The sequence below is a fragment of the Sturnus vulgaris genome, chromosome 4, assembly GCF_052056855.1.
Source record: "Sturnus vulgaris isolate bStuVul1 chromosome 4, bStuVul1.hap1, whole genome shotgun sequence".
Lineage (NCBI taxonomy): Eukaryota > Metazoa > Chordata > Aves > Passeriformes > Sturnidae > Sturnus > Sturnus vulgaris.
The window spans coordinates 63,150,226-63,164,530 of NC_142246.1; positions in this window are offsets into that span (position 1 = coordinate 63,150,226).

A 14,305-nucleotide genomic window follows, 5' to 3' on the forward strand; every position below is an offset into this window, starting at 1 on the left:
CCCACTCCTCATCCCAGAGCCTGTGAGGGAGCACGTCTGCTCGTTCACAGCTCTAGTCCTTTGAAGTGCCACCGATATTCAAGCCTTGAGGAGCCTTCTGAATCCTAATGGCACCCTCAAACACAACTCAGTCTACACTACAAATAAACTTGCTCTGGTGAACCTGCTAGTGTGCTAACGTCAGCCTACCTCTGAAAAAAGGGCTCAGCAGCACAGGCATTGCAAAGGAAAATAAAATCCTCAGCATGGAGCCCCAGAGAAGAAAAACAGTGAGACATTTAAATCTAGACATTTCTTTTTAAATACTTGGGTGTTCTTTATGGAGGGAATTTCCCCTCCCCCGCTCCCCACCAGAAGTGTCCAAAGTGTTACTCACTTTATTTACAGAGCTTTGATGCGAGCCTCCAAATTTTTAGTTCAGCCTTTAAGAATGTGAAGGTCAACTGATTTTCTTTCTGTGGAAATTAGGCTGAATTTCATACCACCCTTTATTCCAAACAAGGAAATACATGAAGGAATCCTACCTTAATTCAACAGCAGTGTTTAAAATCAGAGTTTAAAATCACTCCACCAACACACATGCTTTCATTGATCATTTTTACATGCAGAACATGTTTGGCCAGTGCAAACGAGCAGCATTACAAGATCTGTTTGCGCTCAGTGGTCCAAAGAAAATTACATCCCTCCTGGACAGAAGTTGGGATCATCACTTTGCAGTGGGAGAGAGCTGCCTGTGCAAAAATAGCAAGTCAAGAAATAACTGGAGTCCTTGAAAAAAGCCAAACTTGACTTTCAAGCTGTGCCCTCAGAGGTAATGTCTCCTGCTGAGAGGCCACCGCCGGAACTGGAACCGCACTGATCTGAGCAGGTTTTCCACCCACAGGTAGGGCTGCTTCTACATGATGGATTCCCACCCTTCAGGTAACAGTAATTGCTCTGAACTGCATCAAGTACATGCTCATAGCCCCTGGCATTTCCATTTATTTATTTTGATTTACTGACTTCATTGGCTGGTGCCTGAGCCATTTTTTCCCCGTGGCTACAGCAGCCTCTCAAGTATGAAGTCTTTCAGTGAGAGAACAATTTTAATGGCACGTTGAGTGCTCATTTGTAAAAGCAATCTTAGTCTCATTAAAACTTTCAGCAGTTATATCATCCAGAAAGCTCCTAGCAATCATGACAACAAATTGTCTAATAGGAACAGCAAGAGGATCCCTTGTACCTGTGCTGGATGGATTCTGGCTAAAATCAGTCAGGGACAAAGGAAAAAGACTCTGCATCTACTGGGATTTGAAAGAACAAATGTCTCTGACCCTAGAGTCAAATGAACCATTAAAACACAGCTACAAATTTAGGAGCTGACTCTGCAGAACATTCCTGACTTCAAATCTTCCTTTGTGTTGGGAAGCACTGGAACTGATCAAACACAACAAGCTTTGTAAAACATATCAACATAGCATGGGGGAGTACTTCCTACAACCATTCCACATTCCCTAATACCTCATCCCTGAGCCCATGCCTGCAGAGGTATCCCACAAACTGCACTGTGACAGACTCCCTCTCAAAACTTGGAAGGGAAAGGGAACTGACCAAGCTCAGCCCTCAGGTGCTGAAGTTTTACTCGAAGCACATTCACCAGCAGAGTGTCTGTACTTCTCCAGCTGACCAGAGGCAAATTCACACACAGAGCAATATGGTAAGCACATCTATAACATGTACAAGGCCAAAGCCAACTGTTCCAGGCCAACTGGAAAAATAAAAGGTATTCCTTTCTCTGCTAGTTCATCTTGGGTAAGCATTGCCTTGAAACTGAAGTGGCTTGGACATTACTAGTAACAAAACCATTTCTGCAAGAGCTCATTCCTGTACCTGCCTTCCAATTTTCAACCAAACAGTGCTGAAATTGGTCATCAGATCAGTTGTTGCCCTGCTTTTTGGGTGGTAGACAGACACCAAGGAGGTCATTAAGGGTTTCACTACAACCAGCAGAGTCCCATGTGCCTTACAAGCAGCATGCTGCATTAAACTGAACTCACCTCTAATATTTAGGTTACCCATGAGTAATAAAGAAGCAATCAGGTACACCAAAATGAGGGCTACATGGGGACAAAGCAGTTCTTACTTAGAGCATTTTCTTACTTAACTCACTCAGAGAAACAATATCCACTTCAAGCTGTGAAACAGACATCAAGCTGGTCCCTGCCCCGGCAAACATGTGCTCAATCAGCATTAAAATAATCAAGTTTTAACTATGTTTTAACTTTTAACAGTTTTAACTATGACATGGTTTCAATACATCTGGCATCCTACTGGTTAGGACTGAAGCTGCAACAACACAAGCCAACATTTCAGATGTCTTCATCTACACTTAACTAGTGTGAGTGAGCTCACCCAAAGGGCCCAAGGCCACCCTGCGTTTGTTCTAGGCAGAGCAAAGTGCATTCAGATGCTTGGCTTAAAGACAACAGCTGCCTCTTATCTTTTCCTCTACTTATTTGTGAGAGAAAACTTAAATATGGTTAACTTTCTGAGTTTAGAATTCCCAACTTCATGTCTATGAAGTGCAATTTGTTTGATATTCACATAGTTTCTAAAATAATATAAATAAATAGTATTTAATAAAATAAAAATAAGTTATTCCACATAACATCACTGTCAATCACTAACAGGTATAGAAAATTAAGCTGACAACAACACTTGGATACTTATACACAAGGTACAGTGTCACATTAAAACTCAGTTTAGCACATAATCCATGCCACTCTTTCAGAGTGTACATGTGCGTATATATAAGTAATTATAATTATATATAGTAAATATACACAGAATTTACACAATTCCAGCATTATAAATAGTTATCCATCTTATTTTTCCTCTTATCCACCTCTTCCCAAGAAAGAATTTCAAGCCTTGAAACCTGTAAAACCCTTTGTGTGTACTTACTAAGCCAGGGAATGTGTTGTACATTCACCAAGTTTCCCTGTGGAGTGGAGTAGAGAATAGTTTGCTGAGCTCTTTGCTGTAGCATCAACCATGTAGAAACACAAGGCTTATACTGAGAAGGAAGCAGTTCATGTGCTTTAAATACATTTTCTCATTCCTAAAAGGAAGAACTATTTCTTGTACCAAGCTATATCTTTTAGAGTCAGGACAGCATATAGTACCAAAAAAACCCAAACAAAAAAAACAGCCAAAGTACTTTCAGCTTTGGATACAATTACAATTCAAGTCTGAAATTAAAAGAGATCCTAACCTTAAATACAGCCTTTTCCAACGTCCAGAGAAACTCCAAGAACTTGATCCTCTCGTGCATAAGTACACTTTTGAATTCTTAGCTTCAATATTAGAGTTGATTCAGTTATTCTGTTCAATATCTATGGATACTTTCTCAATTCCTTCGAAGCTAGTAGATGCAATTTTTTTTTTCCCCACAATAGTGACCTATTTCTGCCATCTTATGAACAGGACTTTATAACAGTTAAAAAAGCTCAAGACCATATTTCCTTTTACAACTTAAAATGTGTAGGAAATAATGAACAATTTTAAAGTCAGTGTGGAGTTAATTCTTCTGGCAAATATTTCATTTATGACAAGGCCTGGGCAAATAATTAACATGACTGTTTATGAAAAGTCTCTGTTAAAAATTGGAAAGGCATTAAACAAGCAAATCTTGTTTTTCTGTTGAGAAACACCCAGTAAGCTGGACAATCTCCACAAGATGAGTTAATGAAGTAAACAAGTATGTTCTTCAGAAACACCAAATTTCTTAGAGGGGGGCAAAAGGCACATAGCTTTCCTCAGGCACGTTACAGCAGGAAGGAATCTTTTATGGCATATCACCTTTAGGGACATCACCCTGGATACATTTCTCAATATAGGAATTTTGCCATGGATACCAACAGAACCAGGATAATCTTCCTAAAACCTGAGGTCCTTTCAAATTAGGTTTCACTTAAGAGAGCAAACAACAATACCACCAACTTGTGTTTGCTTGCAAACAGCAAAAAAACCAAGCAAACAAGCCAAGGAACAGCAAACACAGCTCCAGTTAGATGTAAGCAGGTGCCTAAATTCTGCATGTGTAAGTATTTCCTCTTAACACACCTTTTCAGGACACACTGGTAAGCTTCACAGTTCCAAACAAGGCACGCTAATGTAATTTACAATTTATTTTCTTTTTCACATTGCCACTAATCCAGTGAAGGCACTCAGGGCCCTGATCCCAAAGAGATTTAAGCATGTGCTTAACTTCAAGCACTCAAACTTTCTCACTGACTTCTGGTGAATTATGCCCAATGATGTAAGTATGTTAGTTGGCTGTTTCACAGGAAAGCAATAAAGATAAATTCATTAATATTTGTCCACAGCAGTGACAGTCACCACAAAGAACAACATCAGGAAATTATTAAATGCATATTTATGGCAAGGTTTACATAACCCTTGGCATTGAGCCATCACTACAGGAAGAAATATTGTGGAGTTGTTTCACACTTTGTGTATGGTTCATGCTGTGCACTGAAGCTGGTAATATCTGGAAGAAATAAACATGTTTATATAATTGAAATCCATATAAAAATATCCCCACACAAATACACACACATTCCCGGAGCGTGTAATTTAAATAGGTTACCTTAAATATGGTATTTCTCAACTTCTGAGAGCTTGACTTTGAACCTTGGAATATTGCTTTGATTAAAAGGCTTTGGGGTTTGCTTGTTTTTCCTTCCCTCCTGTGCTGTCTATTAGGTTATACATTTACCTCTGTAAAGCTAGTATTTGCAGTAAACCATCTGCAGTTACCTAAGTCTTCAACCTTGCTTCAGCATTAAATCATCCAGAAAAGCAATTTATTGCTTCATATATTCCAATACCATGAACAATATCCATTAAATCTCCATCTCATATAGTGACCACATTGCTTTATGCTCGGATTGCAGTCTCAATATTACAGCCTCTCCCAGACAGTGGATTACCCTCTCTCTGCCAATGTGAGGCTCACTACAGCATCCTGTGGCACCCAAATTCCCAAGATGTGCTATGCATTCTCCCATCTATGAGAAAACAGTCTCCAGTTTGAAGTATTTCTCTGTGGTAAGGCATAAACACAGAGCCCTAGTCACTACTTGTTCTGGGAGCAGAGGAACCACCAAATTGTTCCTTCAAAATGACAACATAACCGTCTCAGAAGTTGCAATAACATCTCAGTGCTAAATCCCATATGGAACATGAATTGAAAGTCTCATAAATGTACCACATAAAATCAATTACAATGTCAGAAGCATTTAACTTGTTTTTTTCCCCTGAGCCTGTACATCTTGTTGAAATAAGAGCCTTTCAGTCCACTTTTAGCCAAATCTGAGTCTAATGGATATTGCTTTTTAAGACACTAAAATCACTTTTATTTCTTTCCCTGACCGTGTAGAGCAGGCTCTCATTAATGTACTGTGATTATTTTTTAGACTTTCTTCCTCCAAAACCATTGGAAACACCAATTCAGCAATTCCAGCCTTTGGTGCCTACAGTGCAGAAAGGATTTACAATAAGAAATGATTATTGCATGCTCAGTGAGATAATTTTTGGCCAGTGACTAGAAAAATCTGCCAAGAAATCTGCCACTACCAGTGGCTTAAAAAGGTTAGTGAAGCCAGTTTCTATTTCTGCAGCAGCTTCTACAAGATTTATCGCACCTTTTTACCTAGAGTCTGACACTTGGATTAGACAGGCCAGCAAAACTCTAGGAAAAAAGCCATCATGCAACAGGTATTCCGAGGACATTTCTTCATGGGCAAATGCAGCACGTTGAGAGTCAGAGTGTCCCATCTGCCCAAAAAGAGGTCGTAAATCTCAGCTTAGGTGACTACCACAGTGGGCATTTCAGGCAGCTTTTTCAACCTTGGAGGTTTGGGCAACCTGCCAGTAATGAAGATGTATTAATGCTTAATGCAGCTTAATGTAATAGGTGTCATGTTCATAATTTACAGAAGCTCTTTCTAAAGCATTAAATTCATTTATACTCCTTAAAAGCTACTCAATCCTCAAGGCTAAGTTAGTTTGGTTGGTGGGAGGTGGCTCTTTTTTAGGATCAAATGATATATAAATTGTTAACATATCCAAACTCATCCATTAGTGCATGTGAAAGCAATAAATGTGCCAAAGTAGCAATAACATGATCGAGGAAAGTCATTGTGGTCATTAGGATGAAAGGGTTTCATTTATGGCACCAAAGAGAATGAAGGCTGTAAAATAAACCTCGAGAGTCCTGGTGACCAGACGGCTTGCCTTATTTTGTTAGAATAGAAAACATTATTTTTTGTTTCATGCATGGTTGCATATTATACCAGCAGCTTTTATCATCACTTCTGCCACCATCTTATCCTCAGATTTGGAAATTCAATTGCAGACAATACATGAGAGTCAGGCACCCAAATGTGACACTGACCTGGAGTCCTTTGCACAGGAACTCAGACACCCTGGAATGTTTGCAGCCACCTGGAAGGGTGGCAGATCAGCAGTTTGGGACTTGCTAAACTCTGGCGTGCCCTTGCTTGGCAGCAGAGCTCTTGCTGATGTAAGGAAACTTTTGTGCTGCCTCCAGACTGAGGCCAGAATGGCCACAACACATTTCCCACTCAGGACCCTCCCTGACAGATTCCATACCTCAGATTCACCCTTCCTCAAGGGAATGCAAGGCTGCTAGAGCAGGCACAGAGCACTAAGAGTGCAGAGAAACGTGGGACAAGAAGGAGTTCTTGCCTTCTGTGTGCCAGTAACAGACAGCAGGCCCTGACACCAGAGATGTTTCTGCACTGCTAACAGTGAGCCAGACTCCACAGTTGTCAAAACAGACCAAATCTTCCCTAGGTGACAGCTGAAGCTTAGCCAAATTTTGAACAAGTGGCAAAACTCCTTTGGGAATCTAAGATTAGACATATTGGATCACTAAAGAGCCGTAAAACCTGTACTTGCAATACTGTAGTTACAGTCCCCCTAGTGTCAGAAATCTCAGCAACCTACCACATCCTAAATTACAGCACTACCTTCGTCCTGATGCAGCTCTAGGTTATATTATAGAACTTGGTCAGCATTGAAAATTAAAAGCTTCAAGTGGCTTTGCCTTCTTCCTTTGTTTCTAAAACGTTTTCAAACTCCAGCTCCCAAACTGTGCTCCTGCCACGCTAGAGATGTCCAGCTGGGGTCACACAAGTTGGTCTGTACTCCTGCTGAGAGCAGAGTTTCACCAGAGGCACCCATGTTGAGAAAAGGACTACACAGAAGACTACTACCTGTTCTTTGTCCACCTTCTCCTCAAGGAAGAGGAAGTACTCCCTAAAAAAAGGGGGATGATCACCAGACAACAAGGACCTGGTCAAAGACGGCAGCAAATGCCCCCAGTAGCAGAGCACTGGCAGTCTTCTGTTGTTGTTTGCCTGGCTTTTAATCTTTTTCCAGCACAACCAAGGGCTGCCTTCAGGAATCTGCATTGACACCAAACTGAATTTCTCAGTGAATGGTGCCTCTATGTGAGTTACAGGTACACAGCAGAGCTGAAGCTGTGCCTCCACATGCTCCACTACGGGATCAGAGTGTGTCTAACAACCTGTAATTAAGTCATGTCATGTAGCCAGATTCGACTTGGAGAAAAATGCCTACAGTAATTGCATTTAGTTCATCTTGTAGCATGGTCCCCATCATAACTGCTAATTCAATTGTACGTTCATTCTGCCAGCTCATTGCCATTAAGCACACATTTAATTACTTCAATAAAGGATTAATATGCAGCACACAAAAGAAAGGACATCATGCCTTGCCAAAGCACACAGCTGCCCCACCATTTAGTGAGGAGATAAAGAAAGAATATCATTGGGCAGTATAATCCTGTTACAAATACATCATTATTAGATGAACATTCGGGACTTTTATTTTTGTGCTTGTTATTCACCACTCAGCATACATATCTTTCCTTGGCACCAGAAAGAGCCATAATGTGCAAGTGACAGCTCTGCCATTGTTGTCCCAGCAATGGCACTGCTGGCCCCCTCCTCGCTCCCCCACAAGCTTGTAAGGTTGCTCTTATCTCGTCTCCAGGCGAGGGCTTACAGCAGCTACATTACAACATCCTGAGATAAGGGGCCCTGCTTGACATTATTTCTGTCTGTGCTGCAAACAACTGACAAGCATGGCAAGTATAAAAAAAGAGCGAGAGCAACAAAGGCGGCTGCCCCCTCCCCGACTCCCCCCCTCCCGCCTCAGAAGACAGCTCATCAATTCTCCAGGATGTACACAATCATTATTGTAGGGGAAACAAAGACCAATGTCAATTGTGCAGTGTTATAAAGCAGTCCCTCAAATTAAAACCATGTACCTAACTGCATCTGATGGCAGAAGCTATTTAGCAGTGATATTTTACGGAAAGGCAATGAAAAGCAATAACTGCTTTATTTAATGTATCTGTTCAATCCAGCTGCCTTGGATGGGCCTTAATAGAAGTTGTCGATCAATGTCAGTGCCTTTGAAATAACTGCAGCAGACTGCAATAAACATGAAGGAAAGATAACTAAAGCTACTGATCAGCCTCTTGTTAACTTCCTGCACCCAGAGATTTGTCATTTGTTTGTACTGCTTATAATAGCTGGGGGTGGATGATTATCATGGGTGCAGGAGGCTGTGTGAGGGGAGGAATGGAGCCAGCTGCGGGGGAGGGACTAACCAAAAAAATTCACCCAGGATGCAGTGAATTCAGACACTGCATCTCTTAACACAGATCTGTTCTCCTGCTGTTTTCAGATCAGGAAGCTACTCCCTCTCATTTCTCTGGTCCACAGAGGAACTTGAAAAACTGTGTCAGGGACAGCCCATCTCTTGCTCATCCAAGACCACATCACATTAGCAACACCTCAGCTCTTCAAATATTCTTACAATAATAAGAAAATCTGATTTACATATCCAACAGGCAGGTGGAGTGTAAGCAGCTGCCTTTTAGGCAATGAGCTTAATCAAGTCAAGCCAAACAGGCGCTTGTGAAAGAAGCAGCAGAGCCTGATTTGTTCAGTTTGGGAAAGCAATTCATGATCCACCCCTCTGCTGAACCAGACATCACATCCTTGGCATTGTGCAGTAGCTGCTCCTGAGGGAAGATCAGACAGCCAAAACCCTCCAGCCTTTTGCAAAACAGCAGCTTTCAACTGCAGGGAGCTGAGCATATCTGACTTGCCCAAAAGCAAATCAACCTAAGCAGGGCAAAGGCACACAAGCCTCTCCCCAGCACTTCCACAAGTCAAAGAATTAGGAAGGGGCCAATACACAAGCTTAATTCAGCAGTGCAGTGGAAACACAACTGTTGACTTTCAGCTGATCTGGTCAACTTATTCACCTTGTGTTTGAATAACTCTTGAAGAAGATTTGATTATCTAGTTTTCTCAGCAATACTGTAAAGCTGCATGTTGGCAGCCTTCACAGCAACAAAATTTGTTGTCATTTTACCTCTAGAGTCTCAGCAGGCCGACTGTTATTTGTTTTGCTTCAAGGAGGCCAGAGAGAGCTCAATAGGGACCTGTAAAAATTCAGGAAAATACAAAAATATTCTTCCCACTTTTTGCAGTCTATCGATTTTGCTCTAAGACTATTAGAATCTTCCTCAATATACTGAAATCTTGGTCCCTGAAATTTTATCTGCTGGCCTCCAAGGAACAGGATGTAGGAATTTTGTATTACCAGAGAGTCTGACCAGCATCCCAGTATTTCACATAAAACACTGCCAAGTTATAAAAGAGTATCAGCAGAATGCAGGCTTCAATATTTGCACCATTGGACTAAGAGTTTTTGCTTTTCTCTCTGGTATCCAAGTACTATCAGGACAAGGTCTAAACTGAACTTCCATTAATTACAAATTTGTAATTTTAAAGGTTTGCTTTGGGTCAGCATCCAAACTCTTCAGGAGTTTTTCTTGGCAGTTTTGTAACCTTTTAGGGGATGGATCCTCCTTCCATCTCATCTTTTCATTACATGGCCCTCATCTATGCAAGTGGATTGTGAAAGCATAGGAAAATAGGATCACATGCTATCACTTCTGCTTTAAAGGCAGAGTACATAAACCAAGCAGTAAATTGACTCCTCCAAGGGCATGCAAGAGCTGCAGCACATGCAGACAACTCCTGCATGTCAGAACTGCTACAGCCAGCCTTGACCCTGCCCATGGGTCCGAAGGGTGTGGCAGCACTCACTGTCCTGGCATCCAGCTGCACACTCCAGAGCATTTGATTGCAGGAGGGCAGCCTACCATGCACAGCTCACCTCCCACTGCTGGAAATGGCACCCGAAACTTTTTGGACAGAGAGCAGCACCTCCATAGGAATCCACAGCAAAATCTGAGTTAAGGGAGAAGGCAGCAAGGACAGAGTTCTGCTGACAGCTTGAGAGATAAGACATATTTTAATGTCTCAATTTGGTTATTGCTTCTGTGCTATGTCCTTGCTAGCTGCCTCTCAGCAGGGTGCCCTTTCCTTTCAGCTCAGTGATGCTACTTTCCAATCTATATTTTGTAACATATGTTTCAGTCATAATATGGCACTTCACAGCTTTTAAAAGAATATTTTTTCTTGCTCTTGGCTCTACATATGTGAAAAAGAAATAAATGTGTAGGGAGAAGATAGATGTGGACTCATATCTCTCTCACTTGTCTAGATGAAAGCCTGCTCTGAGTTTGAGCAGCAAACCATGCAATTAATAGCTCTGCCCATTCCCAGTGCAAATTCAGTGTTCCCTGAGAAAATCAGAAAGGCCATTAGACTAGGTACCATTGCTATCCAGCTCCGTGACTGTAATATAACAAACTCCAGCCATTTCATACTCTCAACATTTACAATAAAAATTCCCAAAATGTGTATCAGGAAAAAAACACAAAACACTCCCACAATTTGGGGCATAATTGAATGCCATGGACTTAAGCAGAAAAGGATCTGACCCCAACATTGACTTTTAAGGTGATCACGCTACCATTTCTGTCTTTGCAAGTGTTCCTGCAACACATGCAAATTTAACAGGGCTACTCAAGTGATCCCAATTTTGTTTGAGCTGGATCTCCCCAGATCCCAAGGGGCACAATGCCTCCTGTATTTCCAAGGCACAGCTCAAACAAAGCCCTTGATATTCCTCCTAGACATAGGAGATGTCTAGGGACAAAAATGAAGAAAATTAAAAGTGTAAGGGATGTTCTCCAAGGCTTCTCCTTGGAATAGTTTCTCAGTTTCAAGTAGGACTTGGATTAGTTATTTCTTAGAGCAGATGTGGTTACTCTGTATTCAACAGGAAAGGCCACCACAGAAGGAGATTTAGACCCTTCAAATAAACATCTTACATAAAAGCATTTACTGGAAGTGATTTGCCAACCAACAATTTTCATGAGCCTTTGGACTTAGAACTTTGAAAATGATATGTGGGAGCGAGCTAAGTCTGGAGAAGCTGACTTTTCTCCCTGGGATCAAAAATCAGGGAGATTTATCCCACTTGGTCCATTCAAAAACCCGTAGACCTACATCAGTAATTTATGAAATATGACAACTTTCTGTTGGAAAGCCTCACCAGTTTAAGAGGTATGAGGCCTGTCATTGCCACCCATCCCCTGTACTGGATTAAACTGAGACAATCTCTACAAGTACTCTTAAACTAGTGTTTACAGGCAATTGCCTGTCTCACTAAGGCCTGCAGTGAAGTGTCAGCTGCTTGAATGCTTGCTGATATCAAAGAAGAAAAGGAACTAAGAATATGGGAAGAATGTAATGGTTTTCCACATTTAGCCAGCATGGAGGGGCCTTGAGCCTCCAACAGCGTGCCCTTGTGCTGCCCAGGGCGTATCCTGGTTCCAGGAGCTCAGCTCCTTCTATCCCACTCGCCATCTGAGAGGAGTGTGATGAACTGCAGCTCATCCTCCAAAACCTGCAATCTGCACATCTTCCTCATCTGGATGCACAAATATCCAACTAATAGGCCCTGATATAGCCAGTTGTTAGCAACTGAGCTAATAACCCCAAACACTGCCAAGGGGCAAAGCCAGGGTTGAGAAACCCTGACCTAACACATGGCTCCTGCCAGCAAGAGGAGACTCAGGCTCCCACTGTGGCAATACTCCCCACATCAGCTCCAGGCACTTAAATGTTCAACACAGGGGATCCAGTCTTTCCCCTACACTCAGGGGTAACCACTTTTATCAGTCTGAAAGAAAATGGAAGTTTCTCAGATTAAGGAAGAAAAAAAACCCCACCTATTGCCAATTAATAGTGAGTAAAACTCTGCAGGGAAGCTACTTTGAGCCTAATTTTGACCTCCCACCTAGGGCCCACACAACTGCTGGCAAATAGTAATTGTGCCTAAAGAGTCAGCCCATGGGGAGAGGGCTACAAGGTCCCATCATGGGCTGGCTGGGGGAATTTAAAATCATGAGGCCATTAGCAGGCACAGGATCAGGCACTGCCAACAAACACTGTCCAATCCCGTCCTGCTGCTAGGCTGCCCACTGAGCTCCCACTTCAGCCCCCAGGATGGAGAAATAAAAAGGGCAGGAACTACACCACTTAACACAGCAGCAGACACATTTTCAAGGCACCCTGAGCTTTTATCCTGAGAGGACAACTTATTTCTAGCATTTTGCAAAGCAGTTAAAAAAAAAGACCCCAGAAAAACCACAAAAGCAGCAGGTGGGTCGTGAGGCAAGGTATAAGAAGCAATTCCAGTTGCTAAATAGATAAATTAAGGAATGGGTGAATTGAAAACTTAGAAATGGAGCAGATTACAGACAGACATTTCAACAGCTTCAGTTCTGCACAGCAGTGACATTCTTTCTTTCTTTTCACTTATATTTTTGGCTTTACACTTGTTCACTTTCAACCCAAGAGCAAGAGGCACTGCAACACAATTTTTTCTTAACCTTTTAAAAAGAATACACACCAGGAGACTGAGCAAGCTACTAACTCCTAAGCTTACTTTAGCTCCCTGCAAATTCCACCCTGTGAATTAGCAATTGCTAGAATCCAAAATTGAGTTTGTTTTCCATCCCAGGCCCTTCAGGATCAACAACAATCCCCTTTGAAGCCCATCATATGAAGAGTGTCACCTGTAGATCTTCTGATACATCCCTTTCCTATTTTTGCAGCCTTTACTCTTCTACTGCCTTTCTTTACAATTCTAAGTTATTTGCTTTTTTTATTTCCTATAGCTTCGTTTTTGACCATACTACTCACTGAAAAGTATCAACCATTGGATGACCTCCTGCATCTGCTTTGAAGATACTATTAGTGGTAGAAGTCATAATATTTGTAGAGCCAGAATTGCCTTCCACCAGCACTGGCTTAAGCACTTAGCAGAGGGCATACATTAAAAGTCAGATTTCAGCCACAGGAATAATTTCCAGACCTCCTTTGTTTTGGACAGCACTACAGTAGGCCTTGCTGCAGGGTCAAGTGTCTGTGGCGTTTTTTGACAGCAAAAAGACAAAATACCTGGGAATCGGGTTGAAGCAGAACAAAGATTATGGATTATGGTTTTGTTACAGGTACAACTGCTGAGGCAGACCCAGTTCCTCCAGACTCCCTGAAAACATTGCTGGCCATTCCTACCATAGCACACAATGACTCTACATTGTAGGCAAATGTCCACTAGAGATTAGCACGAGACTGCTAACCTCATTTCCACTTGTGACCCAAACCTGCATTGATCCTACTGTCTCAAGTGGTAAAAGGCTAGCATACTGCATTAACCCCAAGAAATGGAAATATTTTTCCCATAGTCTCTTATCCGTTCAAGTTTCTCTGATTAACATCCAGCCTCTGCTCCTCATGTTGGCCAAAGTCTCACATAAATTGGATTTGCTTTCTTATTTTTCAGAGATTGGTAGTTGATACTTGTCCATGTTGCCCTGCATTTCCTCCATCCCTCTCAGTGCTGCAGGCTCATAGCTGGCAGTCAAAATCTGTGTTCAATCTGCCCTAAACTGTGCAGCATTAGCAATGCATAACACCTTGCACCACCTTTTAATTCTACACAGCCAGCCAAAAACACAGCAATGAAGTATTGTAGGAAGGGCTCCCACACCACACAGAGTGCCTTTGGACCACATGTGCTTTTGGAGGAAGTGTCTCTGTGTCCTGTACAGGTGCTGTTTCCATGTCATGCTGTGTGCATTTTCCTCCCTTTTAGAGAGAGGCACAACCGTAAAGTCACAAGTGACTTCCACTTAATCAGGTTCTGTCAAGCCAGTGCCTGATCCAGTTCTTTGGCAACAAGGTCCTATAAAGAAAAACATAACTAACATTGT